Genomic DNA, 16,805 nt, shown 5'->3' on the forward strand with positions numbered 1-16,805 from the left:
CCAGGAAATCAAACTTTCCCTTCTAGGGCCGTGATAAACTTTTTGCAGTAAAATTAATTTTATCTTCCTTCTTGAGTTTTGAAATTTGTTTCTATTTAGTAAAAACATGTTTCTCCCGAACTTCTCAAAAGATGGGTAGTACTTGACATGCGTAACTAATATTACGAAATTTTTCTTTCGACATTTTACTTTTCCAACCCTGAGATTTTGTATAATAAATAAAGAGAAAATTGTGTAATAACATTTCGAAAACCCTTCAATAGCTATAAAATTTTAATTAATTTATTTGTTCACAGGCTAAATATAAACCACAACATGCTCACAAAAAACTGTCATTAGAAGAATTACGTAACACGTTATCGAATTTAATTAAAGCAAACTTACATAATTTATCATTAAAGCAATTAACGAGACAAAAACAAGATGTTTTAGAACACAACCAAAATGTAAATATTCATCATGTACCGGAAGTTACGAGAACTTTAGTCGATAGCAATGAAGCTGCCCAAATAATGTCACCAATTGTATATGAACAAACAATAGATGTGGTCCAGAATTCGAATGATTTTGATGGCAAAATTACAATTCAAAATGAATTAAATGAAGATCGGTCGTCAGTAGTATCAAGCACAAATTTAACGGAACCGATACATATTCAAGTCGAAAACACATCACCAATTTTAATGGAAACTGAAGATATTCTACAAAAACAACTCCATATCGAACCGATTACTTTGAATTCGGAAATTGATCTATCGGAAATTTCTACTTCAAAACGTGAAAATACATTACCTGCAGTTGAAGTTGAAGATCCAAATTTCACATACGAATATGAATCATCGTCCTCAGAGCCAATTCAGAGTATCGTAACATCAAACCAGAATCTAGAAAATACATTAACTGAAATAATCAATGAAATCGTTGAAGGTGAAGATCCAGATTTCACTTATGAATATGAATCATCATCTATGGAATCCATCCAGAATCATCAGACAAACCAATATCTGGAAAATACTGCACTTGAGACAAATAATCCACCTGTGGAAACTAATTACTCAGATTTTACTTATGAGTATGAATCAAGTTCTTTAGAAAATATTCCAATTTCAAACGATCCATCTGAAATCGCATCCATTGAAAATGTATCCACTCAAATTAATACAAGTCCAGTTGAAACGAATGAACCTGACAGTTTTACTTACGAATACGAGTTCAGCAGCGAATCTTCCTCTTTAGAAACACCGCAAAATCTGAAAAAGATGGCAGAAGAAGATGAATCACTGCAAAGATTATCAACAGAATCAATTGAAACATTCAAAATACCAATTGATCAATCTGATAAGAATTTAGAGGAACAAATATTTTGTACTTGTCACAAATATGTGAACGGACAATTAATACCAATAAATTCAACAATTATACCGCAAGTAAAGCCATTCCAAAATCTTGCATTACGTGAATTTAATGCAAAATATGAAAAAATTGCTCAACAAATTGAAGACGAAATACATAATAAGTACAAAGGATTAAGTGAAGCAGAAATTGAGGAGATAGTTGAGCAACGAATTGATGAATTAATTGAACAAGATATTACCGGTGGAAGAATTAATACGGATTTACCATTAGAAACATGTCCAGCATGTAAGAAGATTTTGAATCAGAATAATGCAAATGATCCAAAATATTCGTTTGAAATTTTGGATACAGAACTAAAGAATGATAATCCTCAAAACGTTGTTAGTAAAACAACGGAGCCTCTAATGGTAAAATTAATATCTGAAGATTCTAACGAATCAGGTTCATATGAATACGTAAGTGGAGAATCCTTGAGTCAAACTGAAAGCAGTCTTAGAGCCAGTGATTCATCCACATACGAATATGTCACTGAAGAAGAAGATTTTGCAGCTCCTAAAATATTTACGGAACAACTTACTGTATCTGAATCAATCAAACATGAAAATAGTTTGAATAGTAATCAATTAAAACCCACAAAACAAGAAATTCGTTCTACTACGGCAAATCCTGACGAATATACCTGGGAATATTATGACTCAACATCTAAGGAGAACTTAGCATCTTCTCAAAACATTAATCAAGAGTCCAGAAAACCAATAAATCAAAATTCTTCTCGTGCTTCCCCCAGTGAAATTCAAAAAGTGCAAATAAACCCGGAAATGCCAAAACAAGAAAAGAAAAATGAGTTTAATAGTATTAAAATACACCAGACAAATATTCAAAATCCTATAAAACAATTTCAAGAATCAAAAATTACGACGGAAGCAACCCCAGATGAATATACATGGGAGTACTATGATTCAACCGAAAATATTTTGAATCAACCAAACCAGAATATTCAAATTGATCAAAATACAAATTTTAAACCTAAAACTGTACCAAAAGAATCAACGAATAATAAGGTTCCCACACCATCCGTTACCACGGAATATAGTTGGGAGTATTATGATTCTTCATCCAAAGATTCCTTAATATCTTCTGAAAGTTTAGGTCAAGTAGAAAAAATTATTCCCAATCAAATTTTAACATCAACTATTCCAACCGCATACACTAAATATTTACCCATATCGAAAGTTATTTCTACACTACAAAATACTCCAGCAAACGACAAATCACTAATCGAACCAAATAAGATAACAGCTGAAACTACAACGTCGAAGAATGTTGACATAACAAAAAATGAGACCAGACGAATTGATCTCACGAATAATAAAGACAAGCGCTCAAGCACAGAATATACTTGGGAATACTATGATTCACAATCAACGGAACAAAATCTTCAAGCTGATAACCAAGTGAATCCTGGAACAGTATTGAATTCTGAAAAAAATCAAATAAATACATTTACAACAACCAGTAAAAAGTTTTTTGAAACAACAACTAATCCACCTAATGAAACCAGGCCCGAACTAGATGCCAAAATTGAAACGCAGGCGACTAAAGTTGAAACTCAGAATCCACAAGTTTCTACCACAACTTTGAAGCCACATCAAAATCGTTATCCGCAGAAAGAAAGAAAGCAAGAATTAGAAAACGAAATTAATCCACAGCAAAGTACCATTGAGAATCAAAATCCACAAGAATTTGCCACAACTTCAAAGCCACATTCTCATCATCACTATCACACACATAAAATTATTGATCCAAATAACTTAGAAATAGGTGTGGCAGAGGCTGAAATCAGTTCACATCACCCTGTTTTATATGCAATCAATTATGGAATTTCACATAAAGTATTAGATCCAGACGATGTAGAAAATATTCAGGAGCATTCAATTGATGAAAAAACGGCAACAGAAGTTGGTGGATTAACAGATATAACATCACATAATCCAGTTTTAAAAGCATTAAATTTTGGATTTCAACATATGTTAGATCCAAAAGAAATTACATACACAAACAGTGACGAAAATGTTGAATATGAAAATAATAAAGTCGAAGAAAATGAAGACTATAAAAAAGAATCTTTGAGAAATAAAGAAACAAAATTAGGAAATGTTGTATTGGAAAGTCCATCTTATGCGGCATCATCATCCAGAGAAATTCGATCGTCAATGGAGGAATTAGTTTCATCAAAAGTTATCAATAAACCAGATTTTAAACCCGATATTCTGAAAAAAAATTATTTGATACCACAAACACTAACGAGTTCAGATTCCGAAAAAAGTACTCCTTCAATTTTAACAGTTAATACGAATGAAAATTTGAACAAGGAAAATAAATTTGTTTCTCCTCAAAATGATGATAAGCCAGACATGTATAAATATCTTGCAGTTAAAAATTTTGATTTAAAGTTCGAGGAAAAATTATCAAATGCACATAGTGCAGAGTCTGCAGCAACTATTGTTAAAGTAATACACACAGAAATACCTGAAACACATTTTAAAAGAAATTTCGAAAATGCTGTGGAAAATAATACTTATCAAACAACCGTTAACTCCCAACAAAAAGAACATTTTAACGAACTCAAACTAACGACCTCATCTACATTTGACCAAACTACAAACGAAAATGACGGCTATAATGTTATCGAATCGAAGTTGTCTAAACCTCGAGTAAATGAAGATGCATCTCAAGTGGGATATAATTTAACAACTAACATACCTATCTCGATAGCTACAACAATTTTGGATCAAACGACTGTTGATAGTAATATTTCTTCTAACCACAAAACACCAGATGAAAATGACAACGACTTTTATGAATATGTAACTGGCGAAAATTTTGATGAACAATTATCACCGGCATTTTCAAATTCTATAGAAGTAACAGTTCTACCACAAAATAACATTATTGAAAATAATCCAAAAATTAATCAGCCTTTAATGATAACACCAGAATCTTTTGATTTGGTTAAAACTACACCTCTTTTAACGAGCGATGAAATATACGAATATGTCACTATAGAGAATTCTGATTCTCAGGTTGATGTAAGTGAGCTAAAAAAATCGCAAACCGAAAATAAGCTTACCACAAACGAGCCATTCAAATATAAAGTAACTGAACCAATAACTGTAGGCACCAAAACTTTTCTAAGTAAAAGCTTACCAATTTTACACAAATTAGACAATCCAGAACTTGATGATAAAAGGAAAAGCTTTGATGAAACATTATCACCGACATTAACTAATTCTAAGAAAGTGAAAATGATTCTACAAAATAGTATTTTTGAAAATAATTTAAAAAGAATTGAACCGTTAACTGTAACGCCAAATTATTTGTATTTGATAAAAACAACACCGCTCGTAAATAATCAAGAAATGTACAAATATGTTACTACAGTAAATTCTGAAAAACAGTCTGTTGACAAGTTATCTTACACTGATGGAAAGTTAAAGAAACCTGAAGTTAATGGTCAAGGAATCTTGAATGAAAAATATTCGCAAACTGTTGAAAATAAATTGCCATTAGGTTTTATAGAATCTGAACGAAGTGTAGGAACCAAGACTGCTCGAAATAATAGTTCACCTGTTTTACAAAAATCAGTCAATCTTTTAATTGATGATCTACAGCAAAACACTAACGAAACTTACGAATATGTTACCGAAGAAAATTCTGATGAAAACTTATCACCAGCTCTTACTAATTCTATAGAGGTAAAAATTCATCCAAATTTGCCCTTAATGGTATCACCAAAATCATTCGAATTGACAAAAACTACACCTCTTATAAAGAATGAAGAAATTTATGAATATATTACTGCAGAGTACTCTGATACTCAGCCCAATGAAGAATTTAGAGATTATAATCAAAATACTGAACAAAAGATTACCAACTTGCCGTTGAGCATCTTAGAGGATAAAGCGTTTAAAGGAGAATCTACAGCATCTACAATTCTAGCAAAAAATTCCAATGCTCCGCAAGAAATACCCAATTCTGTATCCAAACTAGAAAATCAAAATCTTAACGATAATGAGTTTGTAACAATGGAAAAACTTAATATCATTCCACAAAAAAATATTTTAGAAAAAAAGCCAAAAATAAATAGCGCTTCCATCCAAGCGCTTGAGTCTTCCAATTTAAAACAAACTACACCCATTATAAACAGTGAGCCTTCTTATGAATATTTTACTGAAGAATATTCAGATTCACATTCGAATGAAAAAAGCTCTTTTATTTCTTCTAGCAGACCAAAAGAAATTGTAATTGATTCTCAAAATATTTTAAGCCCACAAACTCTTGAGAATAAATACACAACGAATATACCGTTTAGGGATGTCAATGTGGTAACGAAACCAATTATGGGATCAAAAAATATCCAAAGCAATATCGAAACTTTTCATAAAACACCACTAGATTCTGGAAACCAAAACTTTGGCGATATTTATGAATATGTCACTATGGAAAACTCAGACGAAAACTTATCAGCAGATTTTACTAATTCTATAGAAATAAAAGTTCTTCCTAAGAATAGTATTTTTGAAAATAGTTTCAAAAGTCATAAGCAACTAATAGAGGGGCCAAAATCTTCCAATTTAGTAAAAACTAAACCTAAGAGTGAAGAAATGTATGAATATGTTACTGCAGAGAATTCTGATTCGCAATCTGATGATAGCTTATCTATTTCTGTAAGTGAGTCAAAAAAACCTGAACATAATATTCAGAATCCCATAAAAGAAAAATATTCGCAAAATATTGAAAATAATCTTACGACAAAAACGCCTTTGAGTCATATTAGTTTGGGATCTTTACCAAATGTAGCAACAACTGTTCGAAGCATTAGCTCAACTGGAAAAGTTTCTGTCGACCAGAACCAAAATGTAGACGATATTTATGAGTATGTTACCATGGAGAACACTGAAGAAAATTTATCACCTTTGGCTAGTAATTTAATGGGTATTAAATTGGCATCACCAAATAGCATTTTTGAAAAACAACAAAAATCTGAAAATACGTTAAAAAAGCAAAGCATTGCAATTACTTATCCAAATTTACTAATGAGTGCAGTAACTTCTTCACGAAATTCTCCTCAGACTAAAAACAGTCAGTTTCAAAAAGAGTTATCTATGAAATTGCCAAAAACTACGCATTTTATAGAAAGTGAAGAAATTTATGAATATATTACTGGAGAAAACTTTGAAGAGCATGAAGGGTCAGGTAAAACTAATACCAAAGACATCTTACAAGAAAATCGAGTGTCTACTAATATACCAGCGAAAACTTTAGATAATAGAATTTTAAGAGTAACAAGCTCTCCAAAAATTGCAGACCAAAATACAGCCATAGAAAAATCCGTTTCACGAAAAACCGAATATAATAATATTGATGCAAAAAGTGAAGAAATTTATGAGTACATTACTGTAGAAAATTCGGATATGGAATCGGACGAAAATCATTTAAATATCGCTCCAAAACGTGAATGGTCATCTAATAATATTCTCAAAACCAAAAATACGAATTCAAAATCAGCTGAAAAATTAACTCCTTCTTCTAGTAAAGTAAACAACGTAAAAATTGTTCCAAAAAATATTATGAAGGAAAAGCAAATATTCAATAATGTTTTAACAACTGTACCAAATGTTTTACAAAATTCAAGGGCTACTTTTACTGAAAATCGTCCCCTTACTGTAAAAGAAGAAAAATCTACTGAGGAATTATATGAAACACTAGAATCTTTTAGAAGAAGACCTACAGAAGAGATGGATCAAGTCAAATCTAACATATTTTCGAAAGCACAATTGGACACAGTTCAAACAATTCCAACAATTTTTCCACACGTCACAAACACAATTGAAAAAAGTTTACGTTTAAATGAACCGATTGGCTTTAATCCAAATGGTGTAAATGAACAACCAATCTCCTCAAGTTTCCAAAATACGTATACTGCAGGAAGAAAACCACCAATGGACGAAATTAATTTAACGACATTACCATTAAATAATATTTTTGATCATTTCAGTACGGAAATTGACAATTCTGAAAATGATCTTTTCACGTATGAAGAAGATGACATGACATCTACTTCAACGGAAAATAACTACGTAAAAACATTACCGATGAATGTTGAAAGAATAAAAAACTCTGAAAATTCATCGTCACAATCCGTATCAATTCCAGCATTTATGCCAGGTACGGTCCATATAAATTCATCCGATATTACAGATATTATGCGCCATAAAATTATGAAAAAAATGAAAAGTGCATGTGAAGTTTCGTCGAATGATTGTACAATTCATGATCATAGTGGATTGGAAGCAAAAAATATTTCGAACTCAAAACAAATTCCTTCCACTAACTCAGACAGTAAAGTACAATCTCTAAATAAGAATGACTTAAAATTAGACGATTCAAGTATCCAAGATTCAAGAAATACATTAGAAGTATCTTCTAGTACACAAGAAACCATCGAAGAAGACATCGAAGACTTTAGACAAGAATTAAAACCATTAACAATTACTTTAAATTCACTGAAATTACATTCTAATGAATTGAAACCGTTAAAAAGTTTTTCGTCAGTTGAGAAATTTACGGTAAAACGACATTCTAATGAAATATTACCAAGAGGACATTCAGAAGAGCAAACCGATCAAATTCAAAAAGATAATTTACTCGATAGTATTTCAAATAATAGAAGCATCTACAAAAATACTTCTCGATATCAAACAGATCCACCCCAAAGCACTTTCTCTACACTAAAAACGAAATTAGATTTCAATTCATCGAAACTCGCATCTAGGGAATCTAATACTTTAGAAAGTATTTCAGAATCATTCGAACCATTACGGACAATTACAATTAATTCAATTAAACCAAAAACAAATTATATCAATCCAAATTCGAATACTTTCAACCAAATTCAATCCAACAAAATCGCTACTGAAGTTACAAATATTCCAAATTTCGATTTGAATAAAAATTTTGATTTATCTAAATTATTGCCGCTACAGAAGTTAAAACAAGAAGAAATAACAAAAGACATTTCACCGCATACTCAAAATTATCTGTCTAACATAATTTCTCCGGATGCTAAAAATGCTCCAAATTTCGATTTCTATCAGAAATCTAAACATGAAGAAATAACCAAAGACTTTTCTCAGGCAATTCCAAATTATTTAACAAATTTAATGTTGCCTAAATTTCATCCGTCTCATGAATTAAAGCATGAAGAGATAAACAATGATTCTCAAAGTGAATTATCAGATGAAAAATTTGTTAACAAGCGACATTCTAATGAAATTCTATCAACAAATCAAATACAACGGCCTTTATTTTCAAATACCTGGAATAAACCTGTTTACCCGAAATTAACATCCATACTCAAAACGAATAATAATCAAAAGAACTTACTTTTTGAGCCAAAACAATTTCAACCAAAAATTGATCAAGTTTCATTATTTCGCACATTAAATTCCATCGAAACAACAGAACAGAACTCTGGAAGTACCTCATCGAGATATGAAAGTGATTCCACGGTGACTGAAAGCACTTCATCGAAATCTGTAAGCGATTCGACTGTAAGTGAAACTTATGAACAAACGTCCGAAATAGATCAACAAATACCCACGCCAATTTTACCACCAATGGATCCACAACTAGTGACTACATTACGCACTGTATTTGGATCAAATTCTGGTAAAATAGTGCCAGCAACTGAATTACCAGAATTCCAACATGTTAATCCTAAATTTTTGAATGGGCAGTTGTATTTCATCGCAAATAACGGTTTAAAAATACCATTAAAAATTACGAGGAATAGTAAAGGACAATTACAACTATCCTTAGACGTTAGCAAAATATGTTCGAAACATTTAACACCAAAATGTAATTGCTCGTGCAAAGAAAGTAGTGAAAGTTTAGCTAAATCTTCATATGAAAGCACTGGCGATGACTCGTATGAAAGAAGTGATTCAAAGAGTAAAACTACAGAAGAAGAATCAGATGAAGTGTCATACGAAAAAAATACTTCAAATAGCAATGAATATTCGAATTCTGAATCGTATAGTCAAGAAACAGATGAATCATTATCATTACCATATCGAAATTTCTTCTACAAGAATAATCCATTATCGAAAACAATAACACAATTAAATCGTCGTAAACGTATACCACGAGAATTGCCGAATAAAAAAAGGTCAGTACGATCTGCATTTGAATTAACCACTTTAATTGAAAAAAATAAATTTTTAAAACATCATTTTGAACATTTAAAGAATACAACAAAAACATCATTTCAGGGACAATCGAATCGTATTAATCGGCATTTAGATGATCAAAAAAGGTATACGACAACTTTCCAGAAAACTGATAGCACAACAGTGAATCCACTTAATGACGAAAAATTACTGAATCAACAATCCACACTTCAGGATCATCAAGAATATTATTTATCAAAAGTTCAAAATATTTTTCCAAATAATCATGATAAATCGTTAATAAATCCACAAAATACACCTTTCCAGAAAGTTTATAGTACAACCATGAAACCAGTTAATGATGAATATTTAATAAATCAACTGCCCGCGCTTCAAGATGATCAGGAATATTATTTGTCAAGAGCTCAAAGAATTAATCGGCATCTAGATGATCAAAATCAGTATACAACATCTTTCCAGAAAGTTGATAGTACAACAATGAAACCAATTAATGATGAAAATTTAATAAATCAACTGCCCGCACTTCAAAATGATCAGGAATATTATTTGTCGAGGCCTCAAAATATTAATCGGCATTTAGATGATCAAAATCGGCATACAACATCTTTCCAACAAGTTGATAGTACAACAATGAAACCAATTAATGATGAAAACTTAATAAATCAACTGCCCGCTGTTCAAAATGATCAGGAATATAATTTTTCGAGGCCTCAAAATATAAATTGGCATTTAGATGATCAAAATCGGTATACAACACCTTTCCAGAAAGGTGATAGAACAAAAATGGTATCAATTAATGATGAAAATTTAATAAATCCGTTGCTCGCACTTCAAAATGATCAGGAATATTATTTGTCAAGAGCTCAAAGTGTTAATCGGCATTTAGACGATCAAAATAGGTATACAACACCTTACCAAGATATTGAAAGTACAACAATGAGTCCAATTAATGATGAAAAATTAATTCATCAACAATTAACACTTCAGGATGATAAATGGTTAATAAATCCACTATCTAACTTGCAGCCTAGTCAAGATTATTTACCAAAAATTAATAAAGATGATATTTTTTCAAAAAACTATGAAAAATTAATTAATAAAGATAACATATTTCCAAAAAACTACGAAAAATTAATTAATAAAGATAGTATTTCTCCAAAAAACTATGAAAAATTAATTAATAAAGATATCCGCATTAATCGACATTTAGATGACCAAAATCGGTTTGCGATACCATTCCAACATATTGAAAGTGCAACAATCGATCCGAATAACAATGAAAATTTAATGATTCAACAAAAACCTACACTTGAGGATGATTCAGAATATTATTTATCAAAATTTCAAAATATGTATCTAAATAATCACGATTTTACACAATTTAATAACCAAGATTATTTATCGAAAATTAACTCGCATCATATATTTCCAAAAAATCATGACGAATTAATGAATCAAGATATCGATTTCCATCAAAACCATGCCGAAGAAAATGAAAATCAATATCTAATGCATATAAACAGCGATCATCATGAAAATCTTTTACATAAAGAAAATCGAGATGGTATTAAATTTCCCAGTATTGATTATTTAACGAAATTCGATAAAAGTGTTGTGCCACAACCAGAAAGTTCATACCGAGTACAATTACTACCAAATGAGGAGAATGAAAGTGTATTTATGAAGAAAATACATCACGAACCCGTGGAAAATCCTCATTTCGATGAAAATCATGAATTTTATAATTATATTTTAAATAACTTAATGAAAGATACTCATTTTGATCAAGAAGAATCGAAGGAAGCTTTACGCAAACGTTTAGAGATTTATGAACAGTTATATGGACATCCAGAAATGTCGAAACCGATTCCGAAAAAACATCATAAAAAGCATAAGCATCACCATCATCACAAACATCACCATCATAATTCGGAGAAATATAAAAAAGTTGCAAGTGATGAAAGTAATGAAAGTGAAATAATGATGAAAAGAAAAAAGTTCAGTGATGAAAGTAATTCAGATGAATTTAAAATAAGAACTCAACAACAACGGAAATTCGTAAGCGAGGATGAAATTAATGATGAAAAGAAAGTATGTGATAATTTTGTAAATAAACGATTAGGTTTGGTTCGTAGTGTATTTAATTGGGTACGTGATTGGATTACGGAAACTGCGATTAAAACTAAACAGGCAATTACACAGACTGCAATTTCGTAAGGAAATTTTTTTCTTTAAGAAAAGATTCAATTGAAATTTACTAGGGTATTGTAACGTCTCGAGAAATGTTTGAATGAAACGTAATGTGTTAAGTCTTTGTTTCAAGTTTAACATGCATTCCAACTAAAACGCGTCATTTCTGACTGTCATTAAACAAAAATGACACCTCTATCTCTTTTTTTAATTAACATAAAAATGGTATTAGCAATTTACACAGAAGTTAAAGTCAAAACTTCAAATTACGACTGATTATGATTATTGTGAATATATGTTGAATTGATTTAATTTTTCACAAAAAAAGATATAGAGTAAGAGCCAGCGCCTGCCAGACACACATTAAAGTATAAAAGCTGAAATTTTTTTTGCGTATTCTCACTGGTGTAGGGACCAATCTTTGGGGGCTACAAACCTTGACTAACGGTTCCTTTGGTAGGTAGCAGGTAATCAGGGGCGCAGTACCCGAGCTCGCTCACGTTAAAGTATAAAAGCTGAAATTCACACAGAGTGTTCAAATGACCATTTTAAGTCAATATTGAAAAAGACATATCAATCCATCCAACTAACATTAGAAGACATATCGGTCAAATATTCAATAAGTAAATCGTCATAGTTGTATAAGCCATAAACGGTTAGTGATACAAAAAAAATTAGTTTACAAAAATGTAGGTAATTTAATTATCTACAATAAAAGTTATTACCATTTTTGGTCTAAAGCGCACGGTTATGGAGATATAGCCTAAAACGGTTTTCCTTAAAATGGAGGCACTTCCCCCGCTTATTTTTGTAAGGATTTTGTGCTTATACATTCAGTACGTGATATTGAACATATTTAAATAATAAAATAACTCTTGCAGTGAAATAAGTTCATAATCATGGAAGAATTGTGTATTTTTGCATTTGACCTTCTACCACGTCTGGGGGAGTGTTAACCCCTTCGGATTGATCTGTCTTTTTCAATATTGACTTAAAATGGTCATTTGAACAATCTGTGTGAATTTCAGCTTTTATACTTTAACGTGAGAGAGCTCGGGTACTGCGCCCCTGATTACCTGCTACCTACCGAAGGAACCGTTAGTCAAGGTTTGTAGCCCCCAAAGATTGGTCCCTACACCAGTGAGAATACGCAAAAAAAAATTCAGCTTTTATACTTTAATGTGTGTCTGGCAGGCGCTGGCTCTTAGTCCAATATATATTGGTATTGATAAGTAACCTGGTAGTCTAAATTGGAACTAGTGAAAAAATGGTCCACTTTCTGGTTTAATTAGTACCAATTGTTATAGCCAGTTGGAACTCCCAGTTATTAATTTTTTTTATCAATGTGGAACGAAAAAAAAAATGGAAAGAAGAAAAGTGGGGCAATTCTAGAAACTGGATAATCGATATAAGATATAATTAATTATTTATAAAAAATTTATTTATTTATAAATTTGTTACTAATTTAAAAATTTTAAATTATATTATTTATAATTTGTATTTATTTTAATTTTAATATATTTGTATGAAAATAAATTTGATTTCTTTTAATATTTATATAATTAATAAACTATTAAACATTTTTCTATTTTTACATTCTTTATATTTTTATGCAGGGTGATTTTTTAAAATTTTTCAGCTAATTTTTTCAAAAGGAATTAGAATATCAAAAACCGATGAAATACGAATCTTCTTATTTTAGGTGGGAATAAAAAATTGGAGTGGAGTAAGATTAATATATTATCTTAGTTACAATCAAAGTATATCAAAACTCTTGAAGAGAAAGGTAACCAACACAAAATTTCTGTCATTAACTGTCGGTCTAATTTTAGATTTCTATAGAAACATAAGGAATTGTTTGTTAATCAAATTATTTAAAAAATAATGAGGACCATAATGACAAACAATACTTTCATAAAAAGTTCACATCTTTTTAAAATTATGAGTAATTACATCTAAGTACAAAGTCAATACCAAAAAAAAAGCACCCACAAAAATGAGAAACCAAACAAAAGAGTAACCCAACTTTTTGGAATTTACAATATTTAACATCAATCATGGCTTTTTATGCGGGAATAAATACAGTGTTGAAAGATAGTACTGAACCAGATCTAGGTCTTGAAGAAACCATTGTAAGTTTGGTCTAGTTTTTAGTGAAGAGTAAATTGGGCACTTTTGGCAAACTGTAACAATCAAACAATTTTATTAAAAATAATTTTTTACCCTGCTACTCCTTATTTTTGTAACCTTCATGAAACTTTCTTTTAATCTGGAATAGCGCCCGATTTACCTATGATCCTTTTCAAATTTTTAATTCTACTTTAAATTTCAAATAAATCAAAGGCAGCAACAGCTAAACGGATTAAAATGTTAGAAGCAACTATACCAGCTGTAACTATTTGGAAAAAATTAAAAACAGGTCAAAATATAACCAACTATGATATTGACAAGATCATTGACGACCAAGTAGAAATTCGGTAAGATACTTAGAATATTAATTATAGAAAAAACGATATAAATTTCCATATCACCCAAAAATTTGGGAAAGAACATTAATTTTAAAATTAATTATATAGGCAACGCAATGGCGATAGAAGGTATGCAAATATAGATCTATCACAAAACCAAACTGAACTAAATGAAGTAGATTCAATGAGAAAATTAGAATATTTAATGCAACAAGAAAAATTAATAAGAAAGCGAATAGAAGAAGTCGAACGTAAAGAACAAGCGTATAAAAATGTATTAGAAAATGTAATAACAAAAAATGTTAAACCATGCTTACAAACATTAAAAAATTTACCTCCAAAATTAAAGAATATCTGCGATTGTAAAAAATGTGAATGTTATATTTGTATGCAAAAAAATGATTTTCTGGCTGCTGGTCAAAAATTCGAAGAAGAAAAAGATAAACGTATTAATTTGTTTCAACAACAGCAGCGTGAAAAAATTGATAGTGCTATAAAACAGGAAGAAGAAATGAAATTAAAAGAATTTGAAACACGAAAAAGATTAAAAGATGGTACAAATGGTTATGTTTGTATTGATACATGTTGGAGGAAAAATATTGAAGAAATTGCTTTTAAATTATCCACATCACTTAATGGAATAATGAAGGTAATAGTTCTAATCAAATTTTTAATTTACTTCGAGTCATTTGGGGGTAACTGAGTGCAGTGGATAAGTGAATGCACCGCCTTTATCTCCGGAAAAAAGTGTGGTAGAAGAGAGCTCTACATTTGAGTGATACAAAGACGCTGTAATTGTGAACGAAGAATTAATCAAGCACTTTCTGTTTTCATTTATAGACAATTATAAAGGCTCTATCTAAAACATGGTATGGGTTTGAAAGGGAAAAGTGCGCACAGTTGTCCCGATTGTGTATTAGCTCAACTACTGTATTAGCCTCAATTACAGAATTCAAGTAAATAATAAACAAACTTATTTTCCAGAATCATCCAAATGTACATAATTCATTAATTGAACAATTAAAAGAGGTAACCACAACCGTATCAGCCGCAGCAAAAATAATAAAATTACGCGAAAAACATCGACCCATTCAAACATCATTAAATACAGTTTCTGCACATGACGGATTAACAGTTAAACCAGCACTCGATCCACATCTATGTGCAATTATTGATTATGCACGAGAAAAACAATTCTGTGAAGTAAAACCACAACCGCCACCTCCACCAAACTTTTGCCGATTATGTGATCGTGAAAATTGTTTACATATTTCACCATGTTGTAAAAGCGATAGCAATATTTTACTAGAACAGTGCGTTATCGGTACAAAATCATCTGATGGGAAAAAGTCATGCGTAAATATCAAGTCATCATGCCGTACACCAAAGCCATGTGGAAGCACAATGTCCTCATGTGGGCAAAAGACAAACTTGGGTCTATGTTTACCAGTAAAATCAAAATGTTCCCACAATCCACCATGTTCCTTCATTGGTTGTAATGACAGTATATTAATACGTGATTCAATCAAATTTCATAAAACTTCAAATGCAACTAATAGTGTTGAAATTAATTTCAAAGATGATCCAATTATTGACGGATGTAAACTAAGTAAATCAAATTTCTCATGTAAGGCAGATGTTCTATCTTGTCGTCAACATTCAACATGTAAAATCATTCCAAAATGTAATTTAGAACCACCGTCATTTCCACACATACCATGCCATAAACCATCAACGAAATGTCTTCATATACCAAAAGGCAAGGAATCTTCACCAAAATATACTATACCACCAAATTTTAATCCAATAACATCTTTGTACACACCGTGCTTTGTACCAACATCAGTATTTTCTGATCAACCAAAGTGTATTTTTCCACTAACAGGATGTCAGCACACACCAAAATGTAATTTAACATCAAAATGTGGATCGAAAAAATGTGGTAAACAATCGTCAGGAGGAGGTTGTGGTAAAAAAATACCTGGAACATGTGTAGATGCAAAAAATATGAAAAAAGCATGCGTAAAAAACAAACTGTGCGTAGGAAGAAAACCATGCAACATAGAAAATAAATCATGCGTTTTAGTAGAAAATTGTTGTAGTAGAGAAATTGAAACAGTAAACATTGGAAGTTCGTAAAACGTCATAAAAATCCATTAAATTTTATTTTGCTTCATCACATGCATATTTTATCCAATTTTGATCAACCAAGTATGTAATTCCACTAATTTTGGGTCGTTATTTTCAAATATTCGGTCAAATTTAACGTATCTTCAATAAATTTCGAAAATGCAGTATCGTTCTTTCCACTTTTGATATAAGGGAAAATATAAAGCAAGTACCACCAAAAATGAAAAATATGACCAAAAATTAGTGGGTTTCAAAAAAAAATTCGTCCAAATACGTTAAAATTTGGCCAATATATCCAAAAAATTGGTTTTTGAACTTTGTGACGTCTTCAAAATCCAAAAAAAATGATTATGCCCCACCACTCGCAAATTTTATCCAATTTTGATCAATCAAGTATACGACTTATTTT

The sequence above is a fragment of the Chrysoperla carnea genome, chromosome 1 (assembly GCF_905475395.1).
Source record: "Chrysoperla carnea chromosome 1, inChrCarn1.1, whole genome shotgun sequence".
In the NCBI taxonomy this organism is placed as follows: domain Eukaryota; kingdom Metazoa; phylum Arthropoda; class Insecta; order Neuroptera; family Chrysopidae; genus Chrysoperla; species Chrysoperla carnea.